The sequence below is a fragment of the Eleutherodactylus coqui genome, chromosome 7 (assembly GCF_035609145.1).
Source record: "Eleutherodactylus coqui strain aEleCoq1 chromosome 7, aEleCoq1.hap1, whole genome shotgun sequence".
Lineage (NCBI taxonomy): Eukaryota > Metazoa > Chordata > Amphibia > Anura > Eleutherodactylidae > Eleutherodactylus > Eleutherodactylus coqui.
In genome coordinates this window covers 194,421,235-194,441,031 of record NC_089843.1, presented here as the reverse complement: position 1 = coordinate 194,441,031, position 19,797 = coordinate 194,421,235, and the positions used below count along the sequence as shown (strand labels likewise).

Genomic DNA, 19,797 nt, shown 5'->3' with positions numbered 1-19,797 from the left:
ACTACACTAAGATACTGATCACAATACGCTAATATACTAATACTACACTAACACTGTATTGACTGATCACACTGTACTAACTACACCAATATACTGATCACACTAAACACTACACTGACTGATCACACTTTTCTAAACTACACTAATATACTTATTACACTACACTAACACTGCCCTGACTGATTACAATGTACTAACCACACTAATATATTGATAACACTTTACTACCTACACTAATATACTGATAACACTTAAATACACTAATATATTACACTACACGAATCCTGAAATGACTCACTGATGACACTACACTAAATCAGATTTTACTAAATACATTTTACTAAACTATACTAATATACTGATCACACTAAACTGACTCAGACTACTAACTACTAATATTCTGATTACAATGCACTAACTACAATATATCGATCACACTACACTGACTGATCACACTTTAAACTAGACTAATGTACTGATCAGTTTACTAACCACACTACACTGATCACATATTACTACCTACACTAATATACTGATCACACTTTACTAGCTACAGTAATATAGTGATCATCCTACTCTAATACACTGATCACACTTAAATACACTAACATATTAGTTTACACGAACACTAATATGACTCACTGATCAGACTTTACTAACTACACTAATATACTGATCTCACTACACTGATTGATCCGACTATTTGTAGACAGCTATTAAGTCTCCTCTCAGTCTTCTTTTTTGCAAGCTAAATATTCCCAGATCCTTTAACCATTCTTCATAGGACATGATTTGCAGGCCGCTCACCATCTTGGTAACTCTTCTCTGAACTTGCTCCAGTTTGTCGAGGTCTTTTTTAAAGTGGGGTGCCCAGAACCGGACACAATATTCCAGATGAGGTCTGACTATGGAAGAGTAGAGGGGGATAATCACCTCACGTGATATGGACTCTATGCTTCTCTTAATACATCCCAGAATTGTTTGCCTTTTTGGCTGCTGCACCACATTGTTGACTTATGTTCAGTCTATGATCTATTACTATACCCAAGTTTTTTTTCACATGTGCTGCTGCTTAGCCCAATTCCTCCCATTCTGTGCTTTGTTCCATTTTTCTTGCCCAGATGTAGGACTTCACATTTCTCCTTGTTAAATACCATTCCGTTAGTCGCTGTCCACTGTTCAAGCTTTTTTAGATCTTTTTGAATACTCTCTCTCCCCCCCCCCCCCAGTGTTAGCTATCCCTCCTAGCTTTGTGTCGTCAGCAAATTTGATCAATTTCCCATCAATTCCCTCTTCCAGATCATTTATAAAAATGTTGACCACTGAGCCTAGGACAGAGCCTTGTGGTACTGCACTTGATATATTCTTCCACTTGGATGTGGAGCCATTTATGACCACTCTTTGAGTACGATCACTCAGCCAGTTGTGAATCCACCTAACAGTTGCCTTGTCAATCCCATATTTGGTCATTATTTCAAGAAGTATGGTATGAGATACTTTGTCAAATGCTTTACTAAAAAGATGAGATATACTATATCCACCGCTTTTTCCTGATCAACCTAGTGGGCGATTCTGTCATAGAAGGATATTAGATGGGTCTGGCATGACTTGTTTGTCACAAACCCATGTTCGCTCTGGTTAATTACTCCATTTTTATCCAAATATTTGCATACATGCTGTTTAATAATTTGTTCAAAGATCCTTCCCGGTATAGAAGTCATGCTCACAGGCCTGTAGGAATTTTCAAAGAGTATGGTAAGTGGTTCAGCAATTACCTCTGCTGCTTCCTTTAGTATCCTAGGATGTAATTCATCTGGACCTTGAGACTTGAATTAATTTAAGTCAGCTATGTCTTCCCTTACCATCTCTCTGCTTATAGATGGCTTGAATTCTTGTATTCCTTCAATAGCACAAGGAAGATCAGTTGATGTTACATCTACTTTCTGAGAGAAAACCCGATACAAAAAAAAAGAAATTAAAAAATTGGTTCTCCTCAACATCATTCTTAACCAATTCACCATTTTCATCTTGTAAGCATACAATAGCATCTTTGACTTTTTTTGCTTTTGACATATCCCCCACATCCTTTTTATTGCTTTTGTTCTTGTTGCAAGCTTCAAATTCATTAGCTTTTCTGACACATGCTCTGCAGTTTCTGCAGACCGTATCAGAATGCTCCTTTGGATATATCCCCCTCTTTCCATTTGATAAACTTATTTTTCTTCATTAACATGTGAGCAAGTTCTGTGTTCATCGATCGTGGTCTCTTTAAATGCTTCCCATTCTTCCTTCTTTTAGGGCTTGTTAACGATTTTGTTAAAAGGAATGCTGCCGTTAATAGCGACATTACTTTTAACGTAGGAAAAGTACTGCAAGCAATGTTATTGTGCAATGTGCAAATCACATACATAATTCCATGTTAAATCAATTGCAGCGGCGGCTTAATTTAGCAATTGAAATGCTAGTTAAATTAATGAAAACGCTCATTCATTTTCATTACTAGTACTTACAAGTGATTATAAATAAAACAAAAAATGTGAAAAAGTTTCTGGGCTAAATTTTCAAAACTTCATGGGTGAGGAGGCTCACCTCGCAGTTGTCTGAACTAAAATTTTGCACAGATTTTTTTTGTTGTTGATTGGAACGAGATAGAGGGGTGGGAGCTAAACGTTTTGAAAGTTGAAAAATAAGGGCCACCCTAATATGTACACACTTTATAATGTATTCCTCTCATTTTTATATATATCTCTATATAATAAATCATAGCTTCAACATTGCAATAAAGATTTTGTTTTTCCCTTATAATTTGCATTAATACACCACTACAGAATGCTTATTTTCTCCAGCATACAGGTTACATCTGTATAGAGCAGCATAAGATTGGTGTGGATAACTAGAACTATCATATCTATCGATCACAGTGTTCAGTAATCCAGGATGACTTTTCGGCGCAGATGCTCTCCGGTCATCCAAGTGTTAATCATTCCTGTGTTTTATATAGGAATGAACATTTCCAGTAAATAGGCCATAAGTGAATGACTGCTTGTTTACATGGGTTGATCCCTTATTCAGTAATCTGTGTACTGGATCATGGGAATTTGAAGGATTATTGGCCTGTGTAAAAAGCCTTCATGCTGCACTATGTGATGGCTGCGTCACAATCTGTTCTCAGATATTGTACTGACCTTGATACAGATGTGTGTCCCTGGCTATATCAGCATGCATGCACTTCTCATAACCAATTTGGAGCAGTACAGTGAAGTCAGAGAGATACGATTTATTTCCCATAACAGGAATGCTGCCTTCCAATAGGTATTGTTCCATCTTCCTTATTTACAAGTATTTCTGAAACTCTACTTGTTTCATCCTCAACCTTAGTATCAAGAGTGTGCCAAGACTGGTAGAACCATAGACAGACATCTGACACAAGCTCACACAGTGACAGGCCATGTGTTGTTGAGTCCAAAGGCGAGTGTCAGGTGGCACATCTGTTATCTCAGCAAAAGACGTGCCTTAGTGGACCAACTGACCCAGCAGTGCAACAATTACCTTGCAGTGTACTTTATGTTAACAGAGGTTCAATAGCCAAAGACAGTCAAGGGTTCGGCTAATGGCCTGGCATTATCACCAGCAATTGCTCACCTGGGCCTAGCAAAAGACATTAATAGACCTTGGACACATGTCACAAGGTAGTCTATATGGTGCAGCAGGAAAAAGGAGTAGCTACGTCAGAGAGCCGGGTCCACATCTGGCATAAACACTATAAATCTGTACACCATGGTTGAAATGTTGGGGTTCAATAGGCCGGTGGTAGATGTATCCTGGTCATTATACAACAATGCTTGAATACGAATGCTACAGTGAGCTGTTAGCTGATCTATATCTTCAGGTAGTCTTCACAGACCACAGTGCCATCTTTCAATAAGACAATGCTCCGTGTAATCAAGCTCAGATCACTAGCTAGTGGTTGGAGGAATAAGACAATGAATATTCCACACTGCCTCTTGCGACAGCTCAGCCCCTTACAGCATACTGTATGATCATTTTATGAATCAAAACAGTATGCAGTGAACTCAACCTAGGGGTAGCTATAAAGGCAGCCCTGTTTTAGGTCTATGCAGAGGATCTGCGGATGAATAAAATAAAATGCCTCCACTATCCTCACTTTTTTAAATTGATAAATTGAAGCAAAAGTGACAAGGATTTGGAGCCCTGCTTCAGAAAACCACAGCTCTTACAGATATAGTGGTTTATTATAAAAGTTATCAGAACATTTTGTATGCATTTACAACTAGTGAAAGAAAACCCACAAAATGGTACTTTCACGTGGACATTCTTCAGGGTGTCAACAAGTGGTCACAAACATGCCTGCTAAAGTTCCTTCTGAAAGCAGTGGTTGCCCAGATGTGGCAGATGAGTTTCCATGTATTGCTCGAAGAATCTTGCATTGTTATGCAATTAGTATGTAGAACAGTTGTGCTTTTTCTTACCAGATATTACATATGCAAGAGCACTGAAGCACGCATTTCTTGCTAATGTATTCGTTGCAGCCATGCCTGTAGTTTCTCCAGAATTTTTAGTCTCATGAAAGTTGATTGCCTATTTAAAGATGTAATATGGAGCAGTGGCCACACCAGGATCAAACTGAAGAGCCTACAAAAGAGGGGAGAGGGATGTTCTGTGGTCCCTGCTCAAGAATTTACCACTTGGCAGCTCAGCTACAACATCTTAAAAAGGTACTAGTGTTTTCAGCATTAGAAACCAATTCTTCACAAGACCTTATGAAGCCTATATAATGTAGGCACTTTTTCTACAATGGGTTTTGAATTTGAGCTGTAATCGGAATCGTGGGCTGCACTGAGGTAACCTCCTCAGGTGGCATACCCGTTGGTCACTAGAATTGGCAATCTTAGAATACCTTTAGCTTTTCACCTGCAAAACCCTTCATGTTTATGGCAGATACTGATTAATGCAGAAATTAAACAATTCTCACATCTGGAAGTATTACTCCCATCTAACAGTTTTTATAAATCTCTCCAATTCTAAACATGCAGCTAAAGTTTTCAATAGATACAACTGGGATTACACCTGTGATGCATAATCCACTTATAGACCTGATAGGGGGCTGAAGGCTCAGCTGGCCTTCTACTTAGGCTTCATCAACAGCTCATACATCTTATAGAATACAAAATGGGAAGGATGTGGGCCCACATGAAGATGGACAATGTCAAGCTGTAGTGACCAGGACTGGACTCGAGCTTTCTTTTAATGAGGCACATAGGTTGCCACATATGTATTAGAGTGTACAGAACCCCATTATTTCTAATATTGATTAAGCCTGGTCCTAACCGTAAGTGTAAAATACATCATCACATAGATCCATCTACCTGCTGAACGGTATATAATTTGCCTATTTCAATAACACCATTCGACTTTATTTTGGGATATATAGAAGACTTGCCCTCTTCAGAACAAAAAGATTATGGCAGTCAAAATGCTTTATATAGCCCAAAAAAAAAAAAGCCATTTTGAGAGCACAAAATGGATACAGGACCCCACTCACCAACACAAAATGGGTGTGTTTTTTTTTTTTTTTTAGAAGATTAATTGGCTTGTGTCTAGCAAAACGCACATTTAGGCCCATCTAAATTGTGGGATATGGAAAACATTGGAGGATATCTGGTTTGCGTGACCTGATAAATGTGTATTAGCTTCTCCTAACGCCACAGGCAACCCTTCCTCTGTGTGATAAGTGGGTTATTTCGGTGGATCATACATTAAGTTTGTCATGTTACATTTGATATACAATAGATATACCCTTAGCTTCTGTATTGCTTGTTCAGGTAGCTGTATATATTGAATAGACACATTGGTATACAACGTATGACATTGTATAATGCATTATTTCGAACCTAAACCAAAAAAAAGATTAATCATAAGTGGTATAGCTTGTCAGGCTAGGGAGAAGGGTGGGAAACTTTTTGAAGAGGTTCTTTTCTCCAGTGTTATAAGACCAAAATGGTTTCCATTAAAACCACATGATTTAAAAATCGCAAGTATCTTTTTAGAAATTATTTTTTTAAACACTGAAATTAATGTATGAATCAGGACACCAGTACATAGTATATTTTTTATTATCCATGTCATACAAAAAAAATACAAAACTACAGATGGAATTTTTAGATAACAAAAAAAACCTCCATTTAGCTGCATCAGAAATCAGTTAAAATACAGTAAAGTGCTTTTTCCAGATTTTCTTTTATAACTGATTACATTAGCCCATACAAAACACAAGTTATTTAGGAATACCCTTTATTAAAAAGGCGTTTATAATTCCACAGTGCTTTATGACAAATGTGCATATAGTTCTGGCCATTCAGATATGTAAGACACAAGCCAAACTGCTACTGTGCGCACTTCTCCAACGAGAGGTTTTTACAATTCAAGAAGGATTCATTTTTGGGGTGCCAGATTTTTCATCATGCAGCTGGAACTTTACATGATCAAAACTGATAAAGTTTAAAACATTAGCAATTTAAAAGGAAGAATCTTTCACTCAGTCCCCTACAAATGTTCTAAGTTCAATCTATAAAAGGGTATGCGCGCATGTGTGTCTGACATCTGTGGTATATGCAGCCTGATCTGTACAAGAAATGGCTGTCATATCGCCACAGAGAATACTAATATAGCGGGTTTGGACCATAAATGCCATTTATTGGCATTTCCTGAGCCCTGAGTATATTATGAAAGGATAAAAGCCGAAATACATTTGATCACTTATAAAACTGCTAAAAAAAAAAACCAAAAAAAAAAAACTAAAAAACAAACAAAACCACGGCTCTGACTAAGGCCTCATTCGAAAGACTGTATTGCGAGTTGCGCCTGAAAATAGTCAGCAAGACTCACATGGGATGATCTGCAGGGACAGTTGAACAGCGATGTTCTATTCTTGTGATAGGGACCAGAATAGGACATGTAGTGATTTGCTTTCCACACAAGGCGTTTGTCTACGTGAAAACCCACCGATGTGAATAACGTCATAGGCTAAAATGCTTGTGTGCGGTTCATGAAATACAGTCGGAATACGGCCGTCTTAACGAAGCCTTGGACTACGCGTTCATTTTGTATTACACATAGGCAGACCAGCAGGTTTCCTGCCTCTTCAGTTTACAGGTGTCTTTATATAGCTGGGTCTTTTCTAGCAAAGAACCATGCCTTAGACAAAGCACCCGACCTTGCTAGTAAATCCAACATACTTTGCAGAGATACGGTATAATTGAAGTGCCAAGACTATCAGTATTTCACAGCCCTTAATGTTTTGACGTTACATTAAAGATAAACTTAAGATAGAGCAGCGCAACCTGCAGTAGTCGGGTTACAGAGCAACTGTATTTTCTAATATTCTGGCTAACAATTTCCTTATCCCAATTTGTAGGTATGTGCAGCTAAAGATCCAGGTGAGGAAAGAAAGAAAGGAAAAGAGTCATAATCCCTGAAATTCCAATGAGAAAAAAATAGATATTTGTATTACATTTATGTACAGAGCAGTTCCTGAAAAAAACTGCGTTCAAATGTTCTTAATATAAGAAAAGGTTATGCTAATTTTCCAATCATAAAATGACCATTAAGTCGTAGATTTAGTCCCAAGGTACACCTGCAAGTCTTAATGTCTAGGTAAACTGAAGCATACGCTGCATGGGAAGCTCAGCAACGCCTGCATGCAACATAAAGGCCGTCACTAGAACCACATTGTTGCTAATGGAATGTTTGGATTCCAATAAAATCATCACTGCAGCAAAAGAATGGAAGTTAACAATCCAAAGTATCCTACAATTCATGTTCATCTTCTGGAGTAGACGTTTTAGGAATTTGAAATCTGTATTCCATTACTTACATAAAGTGTAACACGGTAAGCTGCAAGCCTCTTACCTGCACTAAGGCACTTGTCATTTAGAAGTTACATGACAGATAGCACAACCCAGGAACCATCTCTCTGTTGGACAATACTAATAGTGCTAAGTATCTCTTGCCTATATGTCTGCACAGCCCCCGTGGAAGCACATTATTGCTTGGAAAAAAAAAATCTGTATTTAACATGCTTGAGCTGAGACCCCAAAAAAAAGAAGATACACACCCCCCCCCAAAAAAAAATTATTCTGTACAGATCAGAAAATTCCACTAAAAATCATTTCATATATAAGATTCTAATGAAGGATCTCTTCACATTGTATGCGGCAATACAGTAAAAAAAAAAAAAAAATTAGAGTGCCAAGATGCCAGACTTCAGTAATCATTTAAAGGGTGCTCAATTTGTACGTTTCCTAGGAGACACATAAAATGTACATTTTTTTCAATTTTGTATATCTATTCCAATGTGGATCGAGGCAGTGATAAAACCACTCTCCCATCCCAGGACAAAGTGACTGCTCCACTCTTCAGACTACATGATCTACACTGCATCAGTAGGTAAACAATACATGCTGCTTTAGGACTGCCCAGGAATGAAGTGCTACCTTCCATTGTTTGCACCAGTGCGCTGTAGAGCCACTGGTTCCCAGGGCCCCTCTTCAGTCTTCCAAGATGGCCACAGTGCTCCCACTCACTACACATCAGTAGTCTAAGACTATAGCCAACACCTTGTCTCCCTGAAAATGCTGATTAGACAGTAAAATATGTCCAAATATTCATTTTTAGATAGCAGACTCTGAAAGTGTATCTCTACTAATATAGGACTGGCCATTCTTCATAGAGGGCTCCAGCTACCAAACTATATTATATAGGCGCAGTCTTGGTGCTGCCATGTTTATGGACTGACCTTTGCAGACTGGGTTTTTAAATATAGGCGTTTGTCAGTTTACATAATAAAAGTTTATATTTTATTTAGAATACCAAAGGGTTAATTTTGCTTATGGCAATTCAAATTCAGTATCTTTAAACCCGGATCATTTCTAGGCATTTAGTATTAGTCTAAGACATTACACACGGCTTTTATTGGCTGGTGCTGGCCAATGTGAAAGCAGCATGCACACCAAACAAGGATGCAGCCCTATTTGGAAAAGGTAGATCCACAGCTGTATGCAAATAAAGGAGGGCACCAGGTGATAACACCCCCCCCCCCCCTCTGATTCCTGGACAAACTTTGTTGAGATGAGTCACTTTTACACCATTACTTACCACAAGACAGATTCAGGGAAAGTCTGCATACAACCTCGTGTTACTGGAGAGGTTTTCACCCTCGAAGACCAGGCCATTTTTTTCTCCATATTTGCTTTCTCCTCCGGCCTTTCAAAAAAATTCTATTTTTCAGTTGACCTAGCCTTTTGAGGGCTTGTTTTCTGCACACGTTGCATTTTTCAATTGTACCGTTTAATGTACCATATAATGTAATGAAAAATTAAAATGTTTAAAAAGTGGGTTGAAATGGAAAACAGTCAATTACATCCGTTTTTGGGATCTCGTTTCTTACAGCATACATGGTACAGCAAAATGACTTGTCAACTTTATTCTGTGGGTCAGTATAACAAATGTATATATTTTTTTTGCACTAAAGGAAATAAAAACTGTCGATTCCTGTGACCAGCATAACATTCTAATGACGACGTGGGATGTTACCTTTTTGATCACTTATTAAAAATTTTGACTTTGAGCCAGGGTGACCAAAAAAGTTCAATACTAGTGTCACTAGATGGAAATTGCTCTGCTGATTCTTTGGGGCCAGTGGAAAAGGGCAAAGTTTGTGTGCTTTTGGTTGAGCAAGACCATTTCCCATTGGTCTACTTATCTAGCAAAGAAAAGGGGCTAATTCTAGCAGATTACGTGCTGATGTCTAAAAGAACAGTATATTTCCTTTTGGTTTTTTTCCTATACCTTCAGATCCTTTTACGCTGAACGATAATCATTCAAAGTGCCTGCACAATCTGAACAATAATTTGTTCGTTTGGTTAGTGCAGGCATAAAAGTCAAATGACGATCGGCCTGTGTAACCAGTCATAAACTGACGGCCCGCTTACTGTAACTGGAGGCAGCCGGGCAGAACAATCTCTGGCTCGCTCCACCTCCAGTCACTCCTGTGTGAAAGCACAAGAGCCATCATCACGGGAACAGCTGTTGGACACAAAAGCCCATATGAAAAAGGACCCGTACTGTGGTGTTCAATCAGTTAAGATTTATTTATTTTTTTAAAGTGTAATCTTGTTTTGCGGCAAGACAAAATACTGAAGGTTTAGTAAAAGCAATAAAGAGCAATTTCTAAAGCCCCTTCTACATGCAAGGATAACACAGGTCTGCAAAAAAAAAAAAAAAAAAAAAAAAAAAAGCTTTTTTAAAAATTGTTTTGATTTTGTTAAATCATCTTTATGTAGTTTTTTGCACAGATTTCAAAAATGACATGGGTTTCTTCTATCACGTAAGGCTTGCCTACAAAATAAAGTTGAAGTATTTGGAAAAAATACAAAAACGGAAATTTTTTTATTTGTTTTTATCATTTTAACATGAAGTAAAAGCAAAAAAAACACAACAATACCTAGCTAAAATAAGCATAATAGTGATATAATAACTTTGCAACACATGTGTAAGTCTTTGTAAAAACGTTTTCGTTTTCCATCAAAGCTTCTTTTGGTACTTTTTCGGCTGTGTTCTTGTGAATTTCCCCTTTTTAACATCCAACAGTAGTCTGCCATCATGTTGACATTCCATCGACCTTGGTATCTGCGCTCCATTTCTTTTAGATCTTGATGGAAACGTTCTCCTTGTTCCTCACTTACAGCCCCAAGATTTTCTGGAAAGTAGTCCAGATGTGAGTGAAGGAAATTGACCTAGACACTCATGTTGCAGCCCAAGATTTTGTAGTTTTGTAACAATTCAGCAACTAAAGTTTTGTAGTTTGGGTCTTTTTTATTTCCAAGAAAGCCTGTTACAACAAGTTTAAATGAATTCCAGGCATTTTTTTCTTCCATTTCCATTTTAGTGACAAAGATTTCATCTTTTAAAAGTTTTCTTATGTGAGGCCCAACAAAGACTCTCTCTTTCAGCTTAGCATCTGATAGACCAGGAAACTGTTCACAAAGATACTTGAAACACTCCTTTGTGTAATGCTTTCACAAACTGTTTCATTAGTCCCAATTTGATATGAAGTGGTGGAAGTAAGATCTTTTTAGGATCCACTAAACTTTGTCTTATAACATTTTTAACTCCAGGAATAAGAGCCTTTCTGATTGGCCAGGTCTGCTTGACAGTGTTGTTTCCTGTCACGGCTATCCCATTCACAGAGGAAACATAGAAACTTTGTGTAACCACTTTGTTGACCTAGTAACATGGAAATAACTTTCAAATCCCCACAAATGGTCCATTTATGGTCAGAGTAGCTGAGCTTATTAAGAACAAACCCAAGATTTTCGTAGCATTCTTTCAAATGGACTGAGTGTCCAACAGGCACAGAAGCATATTGGTTACCATTGTGAAGAAGTACGGCTTTCAAACTCCTTCTTGACGAATCTATGAAAAGTCTCCATTCCTCTGGGTCATACGTTATGTTGAACATTTCCATGATTCCAGGTACATTGTTGCAGAAAACTAGGTCACCCTCTTGTGTAAAAAAAAAGGGACAAATTCCTTTTCTCTAAGTCGGTACCATGAAAACGAAACACCGGAGGCTAACATATGTCTTTCTTTAAGTCTAGACCCTAACACTTCCGCTGAATCCTTTGGTAGGCCCAGATCTCATACTAAATCGTTCAAGTCTGATTGAGAGAAAATGTCAGGGTCATTGGTACCTGGATCATAGCGGTCATCATCGCTGCTACTATGTGACATTTGGTCTAAATCGTCTAAAATATTGTCCAGGGTATCCGGAGGTGAAGGAATAGGCAAGTCAGGTCCATGAGGAACAGGGCGAATAGCCGAACGTATGTTGGTTGGGTATGAAATGTCCTTGTTCAATGCAAGGTTTCAATTTAAAAAACAGGAACAAAAATAACAGTCATCACTGTGATTTTTAGGCTCTCCAAACCATGGGTACTCCAAAACGAAATGATTTCTTCTTACCTTGAAACCATTGTCTCAGTTCTTCAACACACACAGAACACACTATATGGGGAGCCCAAGATTTATCTTGGCCCCCTAATTTCATACCAAAGTATGCAAAAAATACACCTTCTGAACAAAATTAGAAATGTTCCTTTGTTGCTTCTTGATGGTATAAGACCCACAAATATAACAGAAACAGTTAGGAGAGTTGACACATCTTCTAGTAGCCATTTCTTCTAAATACCGTATCACAAAACTGTTTGATGCATACACCACAGTGGCTGGCTCCACACTGAGTCACTGACTGTAGTCAAGGTCACGCCTAGCAGACAGTTTAGATTCGTTGTCTTACGCGTACCGAACCTGAAAAACCCTGAAAATAAGAACATTTCAGGTGAAATTTGTGACTTATCTAGGGGTGATGGAATGTCACTATTTTTACCGTAATCAGCACAAAAAAACTGTTAAACCCACTAATTAAATATGCTACAATTTTTTCATCGCAGACCTGTGTAATCTTTCAAATGACTGAAAGATTTAGCAATGTATTTGCATAAAGTGTTAATGGCCATTAATCTTCATTTGCATGTAAAAGGACCTCCAGGAGCTGTCTGCAGAGCTGGGCATGTGTTTAAACACACGCTGGGCTCTGTAAACAGCTGTATTGTACTCCTAGTGTAAACACCGACGAGGAGAACATCCTGTCTATTTAAAGAGGAGTGAAATGCATTCAAATGGAACATATTTGCTCAGTCCTTCAGCGGCTGAACGATGGATTTTATGTTAAGTAAAATCCATCATTCAAACCAAAAAGTGCACGATGCCCGCCTTGACATGTAACAATTATTGCTCATTTTTGGCCGTTTGGACAAGTTTTGAGCAATAGTTGCATGTAAAGGGGCCTTAAGAGATCCAACCTGTGGATTTTTTTTAAAATCAGCTAGCTCGTTTGTGAGATTTATAGTAAAACCATATATCAACATTTGAAATGGCCTGTTGTAGATAACGATGTATAAAATAGTTGTATATAAGGTAGGTGGTCATTTCGACAGGAGTTTTCTTAATCTTCGCCCAATGGTTGTATACAGTCGTGTGTATTTGATTGGACCGTGTTGTGGGTGGGTTGTATATGGCATAGAGGCTTTTCACTTGCTATGCTTAACAACTATGGTTTAAAATGCATTTGTGAAGTCAAAGTGTGACTTGTTCTTAGCTTATTCATAGTAAAGCAAAGGTTTCAACCTGATCTACTGGACTGCTGCTTTCATGAAACGTTATGAAAACCTTCACAACCATTTTTCATGTTGCTCTAAACAAAAAATGAAGCAGCTCTTCAAGTAAATTTTTAAAAGGTTTCCTCCCATGTCACAGACTACAAAGTGTCCTATAGTCCGACCTCCTCAATTATACTCCCTTTCCTCGGTCTATTCTTTTCTTCAATACTTGCTTCTCTCACAAATTAGTAAGTAGGACTACAGGACCATGGTACATTACAGATCCTGTGCAGACTACACATGAGTGCAAACACTCAAAATAGTAGCTCTTTAATGAAAACTACTGATCAAATACATCTAAATTGAGGTTTTCAGTTATTCCCCCCCCCCCCCCCCCCCCCCCAAAAAAGAAAATAAACACTTTTTTTTTTTTTCCCCCACAAAAGTGGAAATCTAGCCTTATTATGCATACATGTACACTTCCAGATTTTTAACGCATCCATTATGCCAAAACTAGTTTGGCATAAGTTTGTCCCATAGAAACCTATGAAAAGTTACAAACATTTGTATTGATTCACACTATAAACATATATAAATTCTGTGGGCAAAATGATGGGAACAGTCAGCTACATTTCTCAAGAAGTTGTGTGCGCCCCCTCTGGCTAGAAAGCAAGGGGTTTGTTGGAGCTCTCAGACCCCACCGATTGTTATTCCAAACTTTCTCAATGTCATGATCTATAGGTCCTCAACTAGATTCCACTGTCTTTCGCCTTGGCAGTGCGGCTTTCTGCGTGTACAAGTTGTAATTCTTTATGGCACGCTACATCAACTACTTAAAGGGGTTGTCCCGCGGCGAAATCAAAAACTTCTCAACATACCTCAACATTGTGCCCCGTTAAAAACAATCCCTTCTTTTTTAAAAAAAAATAAACGCTTACCTGCATCCCCGTTCGGGCAGTTTCTTCTTTCCTTCTTTTAAAGATGGCCGCCGGTCCTTTCCCAAGGATGCACCGCGGTTTTCTCCCATGGTGCACCGCGGATCATCTTCTCCTGTCTTGCATTCCACTGCCGATTACAGCCACCTAATTGGCTGATTGGCACCACGTGACGGAGGCGGAGCTACGATGATTATGCGCAGACCAGCTCTCCGGCGCGAGCACGCCGGAGCGGCCCCAGTCAACACAGCAGAAGACCGGACAGCGCAAGCGTGTCTAAAGAAGCCAGAAGATGCAGAAATTAGTCGTCGCCATGGAGACGGGGACGCCAGCAACGGAGTGGGTAAGTGTATAACTTCTGTATGGCTCATATTTAATGCATGATGTATATTACAAAGTGCATTAATATGGCCATACAGAAGTGTATAGCCCCACTTGATTTCACGGGACAACCCCTTTAAGATACTTTTAAAGTTTCTTTGATGCCATAACATTTTGTACTTTGCCAGCAATAGAGCTGTAGGATTACTTGTTTTTTGGGATGACTCAGCATGCTTACGGAGTACTTACCCTTCCGATACAGTTGTTGCAATTACTTCCAAAAGATGGCAAAACCATACGCAGCTTCGCTGATGCAGTTTGTGGCATCCCAACTACCTTTTTGAAGACAAATGTATCCACCTCCCTTTCCTAAGAGAAACCCTTAGTAGCCAGAGCTTTCGTCATCTTTACCGATGTAAGCAGGCATTGGAGTTGAATGAAGTGATCGACTTATGTTGTACATCACATGGCAATCACACAAACAAGTCTCCAAGGTTAGTGAGCATGTAGGGCAGTTAATGGGATCATTAGAACTAAACTGATATAACCTAAACCAAGAATGGACTAAAGCAGTTTTTAACATGCGTCACATACAGTACACACACATCCAGGACAAACACCTATTTAAACAAGTGAATTTTGAAGTCTGGGATAAATTATGGTGATCAAACCCCCCTTTAACACAAAAGCACACCAAAAAACCTCCGGCTACAAGTTAATGCCCATTTAGACGACACGAATGCTGGGCAGACTATGCCCGACACTCATCCCCGCACATACTCGCTCATGCTGCTGCACGGGAGCCAATATCGCTGGCTCGCAGCGGAGAGGCTGGAGGAAATTTCTCTCCTCGCGCTCGCCTGTTCCTCTCCATTGACATAACATAGCGACATTCAGTACTGACCGGCTCCTATTTACACTGAACGATCATCATTCAGGATTTTATGCTGCATAAACAATGTACGATGAACAGATCGCTTATCGCTGTGTAAATAGGAGCCGTTCAGTATTGAATGGTTGCCATGTTAAGTGAATGGAGAGGGGCGGGGGAAGCAAGGAGAGAAATCTCCTGCAGCCACCCTCACCCCCTGCTGGCCGCTTTGTGAGCGAGCCAGCGATACTAGCTCCCGTGCAGCATAGTTTGCCCGACATTCATCCTGTCTGAATGGGACTTTAGATTGCACCGGAGAGCCGCTGACATACAGCTGCTTCCGACTCTGGCTCCTAGTTTTTAATATGCTGTTTTACGGTTTTGGTTCTCCTAATAGCCCTTTAAAAAGGGTTGTACATGGTTAGAAAAACATGGCTTCTTTTCCCCTCCCAAAATGCTGCCCTGGTCCATAGGATTGTGTGTGGTATTGCAGTGAATGAAAGCTGCACTGCAATACCAGACAACTCACGGACAAGAGTTGTGCTGGGTTTAATCAGGGTTAGAAAAACATGGCTGCTTTCTTCTAAGCCGCTAACACCCATTTAAAACAAGGAGCTCTCTGCTCTCATGCCAAGTCTATTATAGGAACTACTAGAGTACGCCACTAGGGCATCGGTAGTCTTATAGGCCCTGCAATGCTCAAGTCGAAAAATGCCCCCACAGTTCCACTATGGGTGCTACTCCAAGTCAAAAATGTGCTAAGATCTATGAATTGTGCCTTTCCGCTTATTTGCTGTTTGTTTAAAAAAAAAAAAATGGAATTAAATTTTTCACACAGGAAAATCATGCGATTTGTTAATCCTTTAACCCCTTAGTGACGGAGCTTTTTTCCATTTTTGTTTTTTCCTACTCCCTTTTAAAAAAATCGTAGCTCCTTTATTTATCCATTGACGTCGCTGTATGAGGGCTTGTTTTTTGCGGGACGAGTTGTATTTTTCAATGGCACTATTTATTGTACCATATAATTTACTGAAAAACTTTTTAAAAATTCTAAGCGGAGAGAAATGGAAAAAAAAAAAAAAAAAAAGACATTCCACCATCTTTCGGTGCGTCCTGTTTCTACGGCGCACAAACTGCAACAAAAACGACCTGATATTTTTATTCTATGGGTCAGTATGATTACTACGATACCAAACTTATATAGTTTTGTTTTTGCTGTAGTACTTGTATTTTTTTTTAAAGATATTTAATTTTTTTCAATTATTTTCTGCGGTCATTTTGTGCGCACAATAACTTTATTTTTCCGTCGACATAGTTGAGCAAGGGCTCATTTTTTGCGGGATGTCCTGTAGTTTCCGATAGTATCAATTTGGAATACATACGACTTTTTGATCACTTTTTATTGCGTTTTTTCTGGGAGACAGGGTAACTAAAAAAGTGTATTTCTGGCGTTCTTTTTTTTCGGCCGACGTTCACCGTGCAGAAAAAAAAATAATGCACTACTTTGATAGATCGGACTTTTACGGACGCGGCGATACCAAATACATATTTTTACTTTAGGATTTTGATTTTTTAATAATGGATATGGCAAAAGGGGGGTGATTAAAACTTATAACTTTTTTTTTTAACAATTAAAAAAACTTGATTTTTTTTAACTTTACTTTGAAGTCCCCCTGGGGGACTTTAACATGCGATGCTTTGATCGCTCCTGCAGTATGACGTAATGCTATAGCATTATGTCATACTGCTTTTTGACAGGCAGTCTATCAAGCCACCCTGTGTGGATGGCTTGATAGGCAGTCTGTTAAGGCAGCCCTGGGGCCATTCATTAGGCCCCCGGCTGCCATGACACCTGCACGGCTCCCCCGATCTCATCGTGGGGGGGGGGGGGGGCCGTGCGGGACCCCCGAACAGCGTTCAGGGCATTTAAAGGGTTAATAGCCGCGATAGGCCGAACGCAGGTATTGCCCACGGGTGTCAGCTGTAATAAACAGCTGACGCCCGCGCTGTATGGAGGGAGATAGCGGTGCTATCTCCCTCCATACACGTCCTGCAACAGCAGGACGTAGTTTTACGATAGCGCCGTCACTAAGGGGTTAAAGTCCACTGTTGGAAGTCTTCTGACATCAGAGCTGTATAGATTTCAGTGATTTTCGGTAGACATCTAACAGGGTATACTTACACTAATATGCTAGCCACTCTGACACGTCCCATCGTGTAGTTACAATGCCGCCAAAGGGCAGTCTCCTGTATGGGTGCAGATTAAATTTAGCCTCTTTCACACGGGGTACAAAATCTCACTACAAAATGCATGTATGTGAAGCCCATGGTTCCCAGTGGGTTCTTTCACAAGATGTTTTGTAGCCTGAAACAACCCATTGGAAACCATCAGCTTCACATACATGCGGTTTGTAGTGAGATTTTGTAGCCCGTGTGAAAGAGGCCTTACATAGGTCTTTGGAGAGGGAAAGTCGTGAGCTGCAGGAGGTAGTCAGACCGCTACTTTAGATTCTAGTAAGTGATAACTCACGGCGGTGCTCGACTCACATCACCACTGCTCAGTATGCCTCCGTGCTGCAGGTGTCATACAGACAGACCGGGTAGCAGGGTGGCTTCTTCTATGTATTTATGTGAGACATGGTAACAGTCTCCAGCTCCTAATCCCTCCAAAGACTATTGGCCTGTACTGTAACTAACTACATCTCTTTGTGATACTGAAGATCTGTCTGATAAATGTAGAGAAATGTTTTCCTCTAAAGTTCCAGACTTATAAAAAAACCATCTAATTATATTTTCATTATACCCTTTAGCCCCTAGAAATCCAACTGTCTATATATCTGATGCCCTGATAAGGCTTTACAAAGTGCTGCCACGTTACCACACATGACATTATGGAGCATACTCATTATTGCTTGTATGCCAGACTTCAGGCATGCAGAAGATAGAAAAGTGCTTCATGAGCAAAGCCACTTCCAATATCCATAGCCATTGGATGCAATCTGCTCACCTTGTTTGGTTGTCACACACAGCACAGCTTACACTTCTCACAAAGAGGTGCTACGCACTCCTCATGCCAGCCGACTGGCAGACAAATCCTCAGCTAGCAATTCCCAGCGCAACATATACCGATCCAAGTCTTCACACGTTAGTGACGATCTGCCTGATGAAGAGGCCTGTTCTGCCTTGCAACGTATTGGTTGTATGTCCGTCCCCACTCTTAAGTCAAAAAAAAAAAAGGGGCGTGCTTACTTCTTTGGATCATTGTGTGCGCTATGATCAAGCGCCATGACTTGTACCAAAATTGAGACTTTTGTATGCCAGAAATCTTTAGCCAACGTGCTAAAAATTGTCACTTCTGTTCACTTTTTCCAAAACGTGGGCAGAGCCTAGCATAAAGTGGCGTGTTCACATGCACCCAGCAGGAATGTCAGCACACAGCTTACTTGGTCCAACATAAGAAACGTCAGTCTAAAAGTAAATGTGCTCCTATGTACATACTGAGGGTGGACAAAAATATGGAAACACCAAAGCTGTAGTCCGCTTCTTTTTCATCACAACCCTACGCAATGATCATGTGTCTGTCACTCACACATCTGTCGGATGCGGTTTTTCCAATCTTACTGTATGCGGTCATAATGTTAGATACTATATCTTGTGATATGACGCTTACCGTGTGTTGGCGCTGTTCTACAGATCATGGTGTCGCACAACAGCTACGGCAGCACCTTCTAACTCTGCTGTAGTACACGTGTGGATCCCAGCCATTAAGGGGGGACGGGGGACGGACCACATGGGATTTTAATCATTAGCGCTGAGCTGCCCTTTAGCTATAGTTAAAATTTACTGGTAGTATTGTGAGATAGGATTTATAATCCCATGTAAGTAAAGGCAAGCATTTTGTATGGAGTTTCCATATTTTTGTTCACCCCCTGTATATAAAATTCTACTGTCAGCACCATTGAAGAAAATGAAGGGGTGGGGGGGGGGGGGCACAAAACAACCTACCCCTACTCACCAATGTGAAGGCCCTCTTACACTGGATAAGCGCTTGGATTCCCACAATTCCGCGAGAATCTGAATATCGTTTAGCGTTAGTACATGCCCAGACTGAACGAGAATTTGTTCGCTTCTCGTTAGTTGATCAGTTTCTGCATCCATTTATGCATGACAGTGGATGGCCAGAAGGATCCCTGGCTACTCCACCTCAATTTGCTAGTGGGGGTGGGGGTTGTCCCTGTGTTAAAGAACAGTAACTACCATTGCTGGGATGACCTGTTGGGATTGGCAAAATGCACGACCGACTGCAGCTCCAGTTGGACTCTGACCGCAGTCCTCCAAGTTATTGCCCATCGTGTGGCTGGGTGATTAACAGTGGAGGGGAACGCCCCATTTGAGGCAGTTTCATCTTACAGGTAAAAATAGTTTGCCAATC

The 19,797-nt window shown here is 39.9% G+C and overlaps 1 long non-coding RNA gene across 1 annotated transcript; it reads right to left on the bottom strand.

The window, feature by feature from the left end:
- Positions 1–6,116: 6,116 nt before the first annotated feature.
- Positions 6,117–19,288, bottom strand: LOC136573056 (uncharacterized). Its single transcript, XR_010785848.1, has 2 exons — positions 14,177–19,288; positions 6,117–12,397 (listed from the first exon to the last, which is right to left on the bottom strand). It is a non-coding gene; the product is annotated as an uncharacterized lncRNA (long non-coding RNA).
- Between the last annotated feature and the right edge of the window lie 509 nt (positions 19,289–19,797).